Source organism: Hippopotamus amphibius, chromosome 3 (assembly GCF_030028045.1).
Source record: "Hippopotamus amphibius kiboko isolate mHipAmp2 chromosome 3, mHipAmp2.hap2, whole genome shotgun sequence".
Lineage (NCBI taxonomy): Eukaryota > Metazoa > Chordata > Mammalia > Artiodactyla > Hippopotamidae > Hippopotamus > Hippopotamus amphibius.
Genome location: NC_080188.1, coordinates 135947556 through 135961546, shown reverse-complemented (window position 1 = coordinate 135961546; position 13991 = coordinate 135947556).

Below are 13991 nucleotides of genomic sequence, written 5' to 3'. Positions count from 1 at the left end.
AGAGAAAGTGAAAGTGCACAGTCTTTTGAGACCTGAGCTTGGAACTGACACACATCTACAGTATTCCCTTGACCAAAGCAAGTTCCAGGAGCAGCCCATATTCCAGAGTACAGAAATTGGCACGACCAACACATCTCTTGATGGTAGTAGCTGCAAAGTCACATTGCAAAGGGATTGGTGAAGAATTGGGAACATTTTTGGAATTAAGAATCAAGATGGATCATTGGCCTGGGGCAGTTTGATTGTCCTTGCTAACTCCAAGTATCCTCCATTTTTTCTGTAATGAGTTAATAGGTAAAATTTAGCCTACTTCTTTCTCTTTTCCTTCTTTTTTTCAAAAAATATTTATTTATTGGGCTGCACCAGGTCTTAGTTGTAGCGCACAGGATCTTCATTGTGGCGTGTGGGATCTTAGCTGTGGGATTTAGTTACCTGACCAGGGATCAAACCCAGGCCCCCTGCATAGGGAGCTCAGAATCTTAACCACTGGACCACCAAGGAAGTCCCTAGCCTACTTCTGTTTGCTCCAATAATACTAATCCAGGCTTATCTGTTCTCTTCAAGTCTAGCCTTTCTGGATGAGTATTGTCTTGGAACCCTAAGCACTTCTTTTACTCCATGGAAGGGAGCAGGGGAAAAAAACAACATCTTAGAAATTCCTTGCACCTGGAGAAAAGTTAGACTCATTCTCAGGTGAGTCTCCTCTGTTAGGATCTCTGTGCCATTTTTCCCTCTATCTCTAGTGCGCTGGTGGGGCCAGTCCTGTGTATTCACGGGCTCTGCATCTGCCAATTCAAACAACGACAGATCAAAAATATATTAAAAAAAAAAATTCCAGAGTTTCAAAAAGCAAAACTTGAATTTGCTGCATGCCAGAAACTGTTGACACTGTTTTTTACAACTATTTACATTGTATTTATCATAAGTAATCTAGAGCTGATATAAAGTATACAGGAGGATGTACATAGGTTATATGTAAATACTATGCCATTTTACGTAGGGACTTGAGCAGCTGTGGGTTTTGGTATCTGCAAGGGTCCTGGAACCAATCCCTTGTGATCACCAAGGGACGACACTATATCAAAAACTCAGTAGAAACTATGACCTGTAAAAAAACATTCTACTTTTTATATTTTAAAGGAAAATGTGTGGATAAACAACAAGGTCCTACTGTATAGCACAGGGAACTATATTCAATATCCTGTGATAAAACATAATGGAAAACGATATGGAAAAGAATATACAGTATATGTATAACTTTGCTGTACAGCAGAAATTAATACAACATTGTAAATCAACTATACTTCAATAAAATTAAAAAAAAAAGGAAAATGTGGCTGACAGACTCAGCTAGTTGTACGTCTCAACATATATTTTTTCTTACCCACAGTTCACACTTTATTTTGTGAGTAAAATTATTCACAATTTCCATACCCAGAAAATAACTACATTTCCCAGGCCTCCTTGTGTTTAGGGGAGATCAAGTGTCATAATTCTGGGCAATGAGATATAAGAAATTATTGGATTTAACTTCTGGGAAAGCTATTTTTTTTAGTGCTAAAAATAGACAACTTAGCATACTCATGCCTTTTGCCCTTTCTTATTTATTGCCTGGACATAGATTAATACCTGGATGTAAAATTACCATCTTTAGACCAGGAGAATGAAAGGTGTTGCTACAGGTGGTAGAAGAGGAATCTAGAAGTGACCTAGATCCTTAATGATTTCCTTGAAAACCATACTGGTCTTCGATTGCCTATCTCTGAATTTCTTGGTATATGAGATAAAATAATTCCCTGTTTGCTGAAGTCATTGTAATTGTTTTACATGTAGCCAAACACTATCTTAGCCAATATAGCTACTGAAACTGATCACAAAAGTATAAATTGACAGAGAAGAAAAATTCAGCAATTTTCTCCCAAGAAAAAATAGCATTAAGAGGCTGTTGCTTCTCCCTGGATCGACAGTTCTGATTGGACATTGTGGGTGGGCAAGGAATGGAAATCATGTAAAGGCAAGGAAAATCTTTCAGTACCTGAATGGGGAAGGAGATCTCAAGAGAAAGGAAGTATTGATAGCCATTCTATAGACATCCACCATATCAAACTTTCCTTGCACACTGAAAAGTCAACTGGAAGCTGACCAAACTCAACGTTCTTCTCTTAAAGTTCCTCCTTATCTATTTCTTATCTAAGTTAAGGGCATCACCATCTACCCACTCTTCTTAGTCCCAAAGTGTTTTCTTCTCCTTCAGTTCCACAGCCACTCGACTACCAAAGTCTCTTGAGTGTATGTCTTTAACTCAGACCTTGCTGCCTATGTGAATGAGGAAGACAGCTGTGTAAAGATAATTGTAAATCACTGCTCAAGACATCTTTGTCTCTCATCTGAACAAATGCATCAATTCCCTATCCACCAGTATGTCCCCATGTCTTCAGTCTAAAATTCTGGCAAGATCGTATTCCTAAACACCAAAATTTATTATGTTGCTCTTTTGCTTGAGGATATCTAGAAGCTTTGCGTTTGGATAGTGTTCCAATTCCTTTGCATGGCATATTAGGACTTTCAAAATCTATCCCCATATTATACCTCTAGCCATATTTCCTACTATTGCCTCTACCTTGAACTTCTGCTTCCCAAGTGTGCCATAAATAATTCTATAAAACAGTAGGTGCTCTCCCAGATGTATCTTTCTGTCTCTTTTCATTGGCTAAGCACAGCTCAAATTCCTTCCTGACTTCCTCTGGCAAAATTAATTATTAATTTGTCTGGGCCCCCTGCATGCTATTCACATAACCCTTTGTTTACGGGTGAGTATCTGCTAGTGGACTGTGAGTGCCTTGAGGGACGCTGCAGTGCTTGGATGGCTGGCACTTGGAAACATCTCAATAGATCTAGGAAAGAGGAGAGGAAGGGGGGGAGTTCAATTACAGATTTTTTTCTTTTGTTCTTGCTTATTTCTTCTAAGTAAGTTGAATCTATATCTTCATATACAAAGTGAAATGTTTCCAGACAATTATTTTTGGAGGAAGGGATTCATGTTCCAGAGAAGAGTTGGACTAGAAAGACACCTAAGATCCTTTCTAGCTCCAAAATTCTATGCAAAGTTATCATCTTTGAAATTGTTGCCTCAGAAGATTTTAGATTCAAAACTAGTAGAATTCAATTATACAACTAAGTGTCTGAACTCTTCCCTTTACTTTATATTTATATGTAGATAAAAGTAAATTGAAATCAATGAACTTTACATTCCTGAATTAGCACTTTGGATTTTGACAAATTTCAAGGCAGCATAAAATAGTTTAATAGACTAAGTAATGATATAAAATGATGGAAATTTTTATGTTTCTCTTCATTGCAACATATTTTATAAAGTCAATATTAAATATATGTTAATAGCAACTATCTTTCTTAGATCAATATTAACTACTTACGTTAGTTGGGATGAAAGGATTGTTTTATCTGACACTTTCCCAAATTGTGAGGTAAATGAAAGCAAGATATCACTTATCAAGTAGGACAAGGAATAGAGAGGAAACACTAATTTATGCTTCTGTTAGATCTAGTCCTCTTGTCTGGACAAGTCAGGAGTGAGGTATCCATGAGAGCGGTAATACCTGTACCCATAAAATCTTGCTGCCTCACAGGCAAAGCTGATACCTCTAACATCCTATGCAAACAAGCAGAAGCTCACTCTCAATGATGCAGGTTTATTTATGAACCGAAGAACTAAAATTTGTTTCTTCTTTTCACTATAGAACAAGATCTGTCAAGTTCAATTCTCCAAGGCTACAGAAAGCAAGCAGTTTTGGATTTCCATCTCTGACTACAGCAGACTAGCTTGTATCTGACAAATACTCCTGACAATAATAACTAGAAAGGGTTAAATTAAAAAATCTGTTTGAAGGCATTTGAAATCACTGAGCAAAGACCTAAAGCCCCACGATTCAGGAGACAAGGAAAGTTCAGAGAGGTAAGCGTAGCTTTCAGCTTTGTTTTTCCTTTGGAGTCATTTGCTCATTTTTTTTTTTTTTTTTTTTTCGGCCGTACCATGCAGCATGTGGGATCTTAGTTCCCTGACCAGGGATCCAGTCAGGTGCCTCCTACAATGGAAGCATTGGAGTCTTAACCATTGCACCTTGAGGGAAGTCCTGAAGTTGAATATTCTTACAAGTATTGATATGTGATTTAAAAATCTATGTCTAAATAAGTCTAAAAAATCATTTCGATAAGTAGAAAACAAAAATACAAAGTGATGAGAAATCAAGGCATAATTTAATTAATAGTACTGAAACCATACACCTCAGATTGGGACTTGAACCCAAGTGGCCAAAATTCACGGTCTTCCAACCGAGATCACACACCTGTTTTCAGGACTCAATGAAGCTCATGTTCTCGATGTCTCTTCGCAGAAAGAAATTCAGTGAGAGACAAAGTGATAGGTAAGAAGTGGATTTATTTAGAGAGAAACACACTCCACAGACAGAGTGTGGGTCATCTCAGAAGGTGAGAAAGGCCTTATTTGCTGATTTTTAAGTGGCTGCCAAAAGGCTGAGAAACTAAATAGTCTCACAGTGTTAGGGAGATTAAAAAATTATAGTTCAGGCCCCCTAAGAGGGAGGGATTTTTGTGTATGCCTCTATGCTACATTAGGAATAGAGGAGATCCAAAAGCTAGAACAGCCCTCACAAAACCTGAAATCCAAATTCTAATTAGCACAATTACAGACTGGGTTAGATTGATTTGACTCTACCTATCTGCCTTTCAGAAGTGAAAGTACATCCTTTCCAGAAGTATCAGCAGCAATCTGAATCCCAAATTATCTCTATAATTTCTCATATACAACATTCATCATTATTAAAAAATAGGCATACTGATAAGGCCAAATGAATAAAAGCTAAGAGAAAAAATAGACACGAGACCCACAGAGGAGGTTCAGATATTAGAATTATTGCAGGTGGACTTTAAAATGTGATTTATATGTTCAAGAAAAATAGAAAAAATATGGAGAAATTTAGTAGATAGTTGTAATCTATAAATAAAAAGAAATCCTAGAACTGAGCAATCTAATAACTAAAATTAAGAATGCAGTTCACATGTTTACCAGCAAAGTAGATGTGGCTGAAGAGAGGACTGCAACCCAGGAGATAAGTCAGTAGACTGAAGCATAGAAAGAAAAATATGGATATTATAGGAAAGATCCTTTGAGATAAATGGAACACAGTGACAGGCCTCATATACATGTAATTGGAGTTGTTAAAGGAGATGAGAGATATGTTTGGTCAAAAGCAATATTTGAAAAGAAATGGGCTTCATTATACACTCATTGTAATACATTAGCATAAGCTAAATGACAGAGCCACCAATGCCATGACCGTTCTGAGGCCAACAATCAAGGGTCAAAAAGTGGGCAGTGGCCCAATTCCTGGAAATCTCCGCCCTTTCCCCAAAATAGTTGGAATAATCCTCCCAGTCGTTAGTGAAATTACCCAGCCCATAAAAACTAACCACCCCGTATTTCTTGCCTTCCGAGAAGGCCCACACTCTCTGTGAACTATGCTTCTCCCAAGGCCGTTCTTGCTTTTTTTTTTTAATTTTATTTTTAATTTAATTAATTAATTAATTGGCTGTGCTGGGTCTTCTCTAGGCTCAGGGGCTCAGTAGTTGTGGCAACGGGCTTAGTTGCTCCGCGGCATGTGGCATCTTCCCAGACCAGGGATTGGACCCATGTCCTCTGCATTGGCAGGCAGTTTCTTAACCATTGTGCCACGAGGGAAGACCCCGTTCTTGCCTTTTGATACAGACTGCATTTTGTCTATAGAATTTGCCCCTCTCTAAATAAATCCACTTCTTACCTACCAAAAAAAAAGAAGAAAAGAAAAAAGAAATAAAAGAAATGAGAAGAAAAGTTGATGTAAGATATTTAGCCAAAAATTCAAGAATATTTATGGACTCCAAGCAAAAGAAAACCACCTGAGGTGCATGATAGTATATATAACTGAAACCTAATGAAAAAGAAAATGTTGGGAACAGTCAGAGAAAATACATACATCACTTTTTTTTTTAATGTTGCCTTTTTTTTTTTTGGCTGTGCCACGCAGCTTGTGGGATCTTAGTCCCTCAACCAGGGATTGAACCCAGGCCCTTGGCAGCGAAAGCCTGGTGTCCTAACCACTGGACTGCCAGGGAACTCCCTTATACATTACTTTCAACAATAAGACTGATAGCTAACTTTTTTTTAAGTGAGTGCATCATTTATATATATATATATATACACACACACATATGTGTATATATGTTCATTTTTAATTTTCATTTTCAATTTTTAAAAAAGATTTATTATTTTTTTATTCTTGGCTGCATTGGGTCTTCGTTGCTGCACACAGGCTTTCTCTAGATGCAGTGAGCAGAGGCTACTCTTTTATTGTAGTGCACTGGCTTCTCATTGCGATGGCTTACCCTTGTTGAGGAGCATGGGCTCTAGGCATGTGGGCTTCAGTAGTTGTGACACATGGGTTTAGCAGTTGTGGTGCACGGGCTTCGCTGCTCCATGGCACATGGGATTTTCCCCTGGACCAGGGATTGAACGCATGTCCCCTGCATTGGCAGGCAGATTCTTAACCATTGTGCCACCAGGGAAGTTCCGCTAACTTCTTAGTAAGAAGCATTTTAAGCCAAAAGATGGGAGCCATCATTGTAAACCACTGAAAGAAAATAAGCGCTAAAGTAGATATCTATTAACTAGGAAAAAAAAAAAGTTTTTCTAGGAATATCAAGGCAAATAGAGTAGGGGATAATGATATCTTATGCCGCTTTCCAGTAGCCACAAAATCGGTTTTGTGAGGTCCGTGAAATCTCTTCTTTGCATGCTTAGGAGTGCATCCGTAATTACAAGACTTGTAGAACAAATGAAGAATTGGGAGCAGCTGAGCCTTCCACTAGCTGTACAACTCACTGTACCTGGGTTAAATTGATGCTGCTGTGATACACAAGTTAAATGAAATGTTTTCACGTGGGCCCCACTACTTCCCAGTTGTGTTACACAGAGAAAATTATTTAATCCCATGTATTAATTTCCATACCAAATTACCACAAACCAGGTGGCTTAAAAGAACAGAAATGTATTCTATTAGTTCTGGAGGTTAAAATTTCAAAGTCAAGGTGTTAGTGAGGCTATCGTCCTTCTGAAGGATCCAGAAAGAAACTTCTTGGACACTTCCCAATTTTTGTAGGTTGCTGGCAATCTTTGGCATTGTAGCTACATCACTCCAAATTCTGCCTCCCTTCTCACATGGCTGTGTTCATTCTGGGTGCATCCCTGTATCTTTACATCTCCCTCTCCAGTCATTGGATTTAGAACATCAGACAGATTCAGGCCCACCCAAATCAAGTATGACCTCATCTTAACATGATTATATACGCAAAGACCCTATTTCCAAATAAAGTCACATTTGTAGGTAATAGGGGTAAGGACTTCAACATATCTTTTTGGGGACAGAATTCAATGCACTATACTCCTGAACCTCAGTTTCCACTTTCATAAGATAAGTATTACAATGCCAGTCTTGAAGGGTTACAAGCAGTAATCTGTAATGTTTGACTCATAATAAAGGGGTAGTAAACTCTCGAAGGCAAATTTTAGAAACCAAGTGACATAAAAGAATGACATATAAATACATATGGATAGAGTCAGGAAGGGGTGGAATGATGGAAAGATCCTACTAACTGTACATTCTGATGAGTTTCTCTCAATGAGGAAACCATTTTTCTTCAAGAGACTATAATATTCAACAGTCTGATATCAAATGGAGCACTCAAAAAATATAACGACCAAAGAGACAATTGAATAACAACTTTCAGCGCATGTTTCCTTCACGCTAAGGTTTGGCACGTTCCTATGTTTTCCGTTCCTATTTCTGCCATCAGCAAGCTGTGCTGACATTCGAGACATTGTCACGTTGCTTCATTTATCATTGCCTGGATTTCCCCATTTATAAAACAAGAGATTCAGATCCTGTTTCAATCAGAGGGCAAGTGACAGAAAATCCACCTAAGAGTGGCTCAAATAAATAGGAATTTTATCTTTTTTATTGTGATGCTGTGATATGATAAGAAATATATATTTGGTCTTTGGCTCCATTTCCTGGCACAGATCTCCTAACACCCTTGTAGTTTCCTGAGTGATAACGGTGATAGGAGCATCTTTTGTTATAATATTTGGTCTTAGTGCCCTCCCCCTAGTTGCACCTGGTGACACAAAATCTTCTAAGACTCTTTGAATTTCCAGAGTGATGAGGGTTTTTTCGTATGCTAACAAGATGACTGGTGGCGTTGGAGCTCTTATATAGCTTCAGGATGGGAGCTAGCTGCCAGAAATAGAAAATTTTAAGGAAATATCAGCCCCACCCCTGACCTGTAGAGAGGGAAGAGGGACTGGAGATTGAGTTAATCGCCAACAGCCAATGATTCAATCATGTCTACATAATGGAACCGCCATTAAAAATTCGAAAAGATAGGGTTCAGAGAACTTCCAGATCAGTGAACACATACTGGTGCTGAGAAGATGGTACATGCAGAGAGGGCATGGAAGCTCTGAGCACTCCTTCCCCTAATACTTTGCCTTCTACATCCCTTCCATTTGGCTGTCCCTGAGTTGTATCCTTTTTAATAAGCCAGTAATAGTAAGTCAAGCGTCTTCATGAGTTCTGTCAGCCATTCTAGCAAATTATCAAACCAAAGGAGGGGTTGTGGGAACTCGTGGTTTACAGCTGGTCAGTCAGGAGTATGGGAGGCCTGGGGTGACCATTGCTGTCTGAAGTGGGAGTAGTCTTGTGGAACTGAGACATTAAATTGTGTGATCTGATGCTAACTCCAGGCAGATAGTTTCAGAATGAATTAAATTGTAGGACACCCAGTTGGTGTCAGAGAATTGGTTGGTGAGGGAAAAAAACCCTCACACATTGGTGTCAGAAGTGTTCTGTGAGTAGAAACAGATCTTAGTACTTATATAAAAACAAAATCAAAGACAGTTGCTGCCTTTGAGTCAGATGCTCACGTAGACATTGAGACCCTTCTGTATTTCTGCTCAACTGGCTCTTGCATTCTGATTCTTATTCTAAGACAGCTGCTAGAGCGCCAGTCCTTACATTCATGTTAAGGCAGAAAGAGGAGGGGAGCAGCAGTTACCAGTCATTTCTGTCTGTGTTTCTCGGTATGACAGGAGCTTTCCCAGAGACTCCAGCAAACTTCAGCTTAGTATCATTGGTCAGAACTGGTCATGTGACCGTCCTTAGCTGAGCTGCAAGGGAGGTTTCGAAAGTCTGAAATAAATGTCACATTGGCTAAGCAAATTATGATCCATCTCCTGGCACTGGTCCGTTATGACCACAATGTCAGGGTTCTCTTAACAAGGAAAATGTAAGTGGTGGGAGTGGATATAGAGAGAGAACTAACAGGATGCATCACAGGTCCCTTCTACCAAGGACTCTGCATTTTTAAAGTTCCAAACGGTGGACACTTCAAACCCACCCAATTTCCTATGACAAACAGAGTTTTGAACCTGGAAATGTCTCAGGTATCTGTGTCAACCTGGAGAAGTTAATTCAAGTCTAGATTCACTAGAATCCCTGGCACTCTGGTCATGTTATTAGATTCTCATCTCTATTATCTTCAACATCTAGCAAAGTATCTACCGTACAATATACTTTAATACCTGTTTAATGAATGAATAGGTACATGCTTAGAATCCCCGAAAAATAATTAGGAGGTGGCACCTCATGCTTAAATTATGAATCATCATCCAAGATTGGGCTCCCAGAGTCTTTCTGATTGACCAAGGTGTGCTCCAAAAAGGCAGGACACAACCCTAGTTCTTCCAGGTGAATAATACTACACAATTCCATGAAGGTGCATTTCTATAAACAACTAAGGACAACTTACTAGCAATGTGCTATACAACTTATGAAGGTTATTAAAACTGGTATATCTCTAGTGTTCACTATTCAAAAGCCTGCCACCCAAAGATTGGCAAGGTAATTATTGCACTTGCACACAAGCATATATTTGGAATTCTAACAAATTTATGGATGGACTCCTTGAAGTAAGGGCATCATGTCTTAACTGAATTGTATTTTTTACATTTAATTCTTCTTCATTTTTTTTTAAATCAAAGTAATATGTACATAGTTTTAAATGTCAAATTGTACTTCAAGGCTTTTAACCAAGAGCAGTAGTCCTCTCTCTCTTTTCAGTAGAATTGCACTTCTAAGAAGCAACAATAATAAGCAATGTTAGTTGTTCCTTCTGGCATTTTTTTTTTACACTTCCATATTTCTAAATAACATACTTATCATTAAGCTACTGTGCTTTTTTTTAAGTCAAGATTTTATGTATTAATTTCCCATCATATTGTTATTCATTCATTGTCCTGGGCATTTACTAGGCCTTTCTCATCTGGTATCTTATATCCTTCAGTGGGAATTTTCCTATATGATTTTTGTGAAATTGTGATTTGTAATAAGAAATATATATGTGGTCCTTGTCCCTTTCCTGACACAGAACTCCTAAAACCTTTGGATTTTCCCAAGTGATAAGGGTGATAAAAGTGAAAGTGGAAAAAAGGCGGAAAGAGAGTCTTTTGTTATTCATAACAAGGCTATTTTAACCACACCTAAATTTACGTTAATGAGGCAACTTTTGGAAAGCCCCTAATGATGGAAGGGTTCTGCTTGCCAGGGAAACCAACCCTGGATGAGAGGGTTTGCATTTTCAGCACTCTTACCTTCAGGGAGGGGAGAGGGAGAGGGGATTGACCTAATCACCAATTGCAATGGTTTAAACAATCATACCTATATAATAAAGCCTCCATAAGAACCCTAACCTAAGGGTTTGGAGAGCTTCCAGGTTGGTGAACACTTGGAGTGCTTGGAAGGTGGTGCACCTGGAGAGAGCATTGAATCTCTGCACCCCTTCCCCCTCTTTCCCCAGATCTTGTCCTATGCATCTCTTCCATCTGGCTGTTCCTGAGTTGTATCCTTTTATGATAAACCAGTGATCTAGTAAGTAAACTGTTTTCTTGAGTTCCATGAGCCATTCTAGTATCAAATCCAGGAGGGCACCAATTTATAGCCAGTCAGTCAGAAGCACCTGGGACTTGGGATTGTCTGGGGCGGGATGGGGGGGTGGGCAGCTGGACTGAGCCCTTAACTTGTGAGACCTGATGTTAATTACAGGTAGATAGTATCAGAATTGAATTAAATTGAATTGTAGAACATCCAGTGGGTGTGTGGAGAGTTAGAGAATTGGATGGTGTGGGAAATCCCCTTGTGTCCCATTTTGGTGGCCAGAAGTACTAAGTGTAGAGAGAAAAAAAAGACTTTTTCCTGTTCAACTTCTTTGATAATTTCTTTCCATCTTTTCTCCCTTTATGGAACTTCTATTTATTTGGTTTCACACTTTCTGGCTGAGCCTCTAAATTTTCCCCCTCATTTTCCCCCAGGTTAATTTTATTTCCTTCTTTGTTTTTTGTTTTTTTGTTTGACTATTTTGGGAGATTTCTTTAACTTCCTTTTCCAAGCTTTCTATTTTTATGTCTATTATTTTGCTTTTGTCTATTATATTTTAATAGACATTTTAAAAATGTCCATTAGATTGTTAATTCCTAGGAATTCTTTCTTATTCTCTTATTTTTTATTTTTCTGATCTGTAAAATAACATCTCATCACTGTGAAAAGTATACTATTTGTTTTTGAGATTTCTTTCAGTGCTATCTGACTTGTTTTTTTCTCTAAGTTTCCCTTTTATATTTGCTTACTTTGGTCTCCATTGTGTGTGCTAGTCTTTTCTCCAATGTCTAGGACCCTTGTCTCTGCAGTTATAGGTGAGACCTTAAGAGACTGATTGAAAACTTTGTGGAGTTGGCTCAGTAACTGGTGGGTTTTAGATGATGATCAAGCTTGTTATGGCCCTTTTCTTGGGAATTCTCAAAAATGGATTTTCCTCCAAAGCTAAGAGTTAATCCTTTTTGCCAGAGAACGTTCAAGTTGTTTGTTTGTTTGTTTTTTCCTCCGGGATACAAGCTTTCATGCTGGCATTTTGGAAGTTAAGTAGGGAAAGGAAGCTGAAGTCTGCTCATTTAGTATGCAGAACCTCTCTTGATTTTCCTTCTTTCAGAGAAGGAATACACCCTCACCTTCTGTATAACCAGAGCACCTAGTCCACTGACCCTCATCTTCTGCTGAATTAGGTCAGATGCTCTCATCTGGCTTTATTGTCTGGGCTCTGGTTGCAGCACTCTCCTATATAACTTTCTGTGATGATGGAAGTATTCTATGCTGCTCCATGAACTAGCTATCAGTGTTTGCTATGTGGCCAGCAAAACTGTTTTATATCTAAATTAATTAATTCCATTTCATTAACTTAAGTAGCCACATTAATATGGCCAGCAGCAACTATATTGAACAGCACAGATCCATAGGCTTTAAACCTCTTCTAAAGAGACTTCCTTGGTGGTCCAGTGGTTAAGATTCTGAGCTTCCACTGCAGGGGGCACAGGTTTGATCCTTGGTTAGGGTCGGGGAAGGCTGAGATCCCACATGCACGTAGTCCAGCCAAAAAAAAAAGCAAGCTTCTTCTGAAGAATTTTAAGCATACTTTCTTTTTTTTCTTTTTAAATAAAATTATTTATTTATTTATTTTTGGCTGCATTGGGTCTTCGTTGCTGTGCACTGGCTTTCTCCAGTTGTGGCGAGAGGGGGCTACTCTGATGCGGGGCACAGGCTTCTCACTGCTGTGGCTTCTCCTGTTGCGGAGCATGGGCTCTAGGTGCGTGGGCTTCAGTAGTTGCAGCACGTGGGCTCAATAGTTGTGGAGCACGGGCTCAGTTGCTTCACGGCATGTGGAATCTTCCCAGACCAGGGCTCGAACCCGTGTCCCCTGCATTGACAGGCGGATTCTTGACCACTGCGCCACCACGGAAGCCCCTAAACGCACTTTCAACCTGACCCTCCAACCTTGCCTTCAGAAGTAACTTGTGCCTTTCATTCCCGAGACTCTTCCAGCAGCCGCACTGAAAATCAGCTTGCCTTTCGGTGGTTTGCGTTGATCACTCGCCTCAACGTCTAAGCGCGTGCAAGAGTGTAGATAAACCAGACGCCTAGGTAAGATCGCATTGATGCAGACATTTTTCATCCTCCCTATGTTGACTTGTCTCTTTCCAATTCTTTTTGTCATTATTTGTTTATATTCTTTTCTCCCGCAATCCCCTTAGAGTAATATTAGTATGATTTTTGAAGAGAACCATGAGAAAACCAGATTGCAGTTTTTCAATTGCTTTTATCCTTTTATTGAAATAACGTACTCCTTGATGGAGCCTCAGTATCAGTAGAATTCAGTGGTGGCTCCAGAATTTCTTCGTATGTGGGGCTTGAGGGGGAAATATTGAGGGATGGAAAGGAAGCTTGGGAGTTTGTCTTGAAGTGAGTTTGCATAGCAAACATAGGTTTCTAAATAAGACGTGTGTTCATTTGGGGTGACTGGAAAGCATGTGCTGATGGAAACCACAGTGAAGTTAAAGAATTCCCCAAACTACTCTCACTTTTGCTATTTTAATACCTTCAAATTTCTGGATAGTATCCATTAGTGGGTTGTAAAGTCAATTAAGTGGATTTTAAACATTAGTTTTTTGAAATATAAAATTATAAAATTGGCTAGAAAATGTTTAAATTCTAAAAATATGAAACGTGTGTGCATGTATATATATGTAATATGTATATTACATATATACTGAGTAGGGATGCAGAATGTAATTCTTTCTGTTAATCATGTCCAAAAAGGTTTGAAAGCCACTGGCTTGGTTAACTTTACAGTATATAAAAATTTTTATTTGTATCAAGAGAATTTGGAGACTGTATTTTTCTCCTAGTGGGACTTTAGGACGTGGAACGTTGCAAATACAAGTAGGAATCCCCCAAACCTTCGTTGATAAAAAAGGT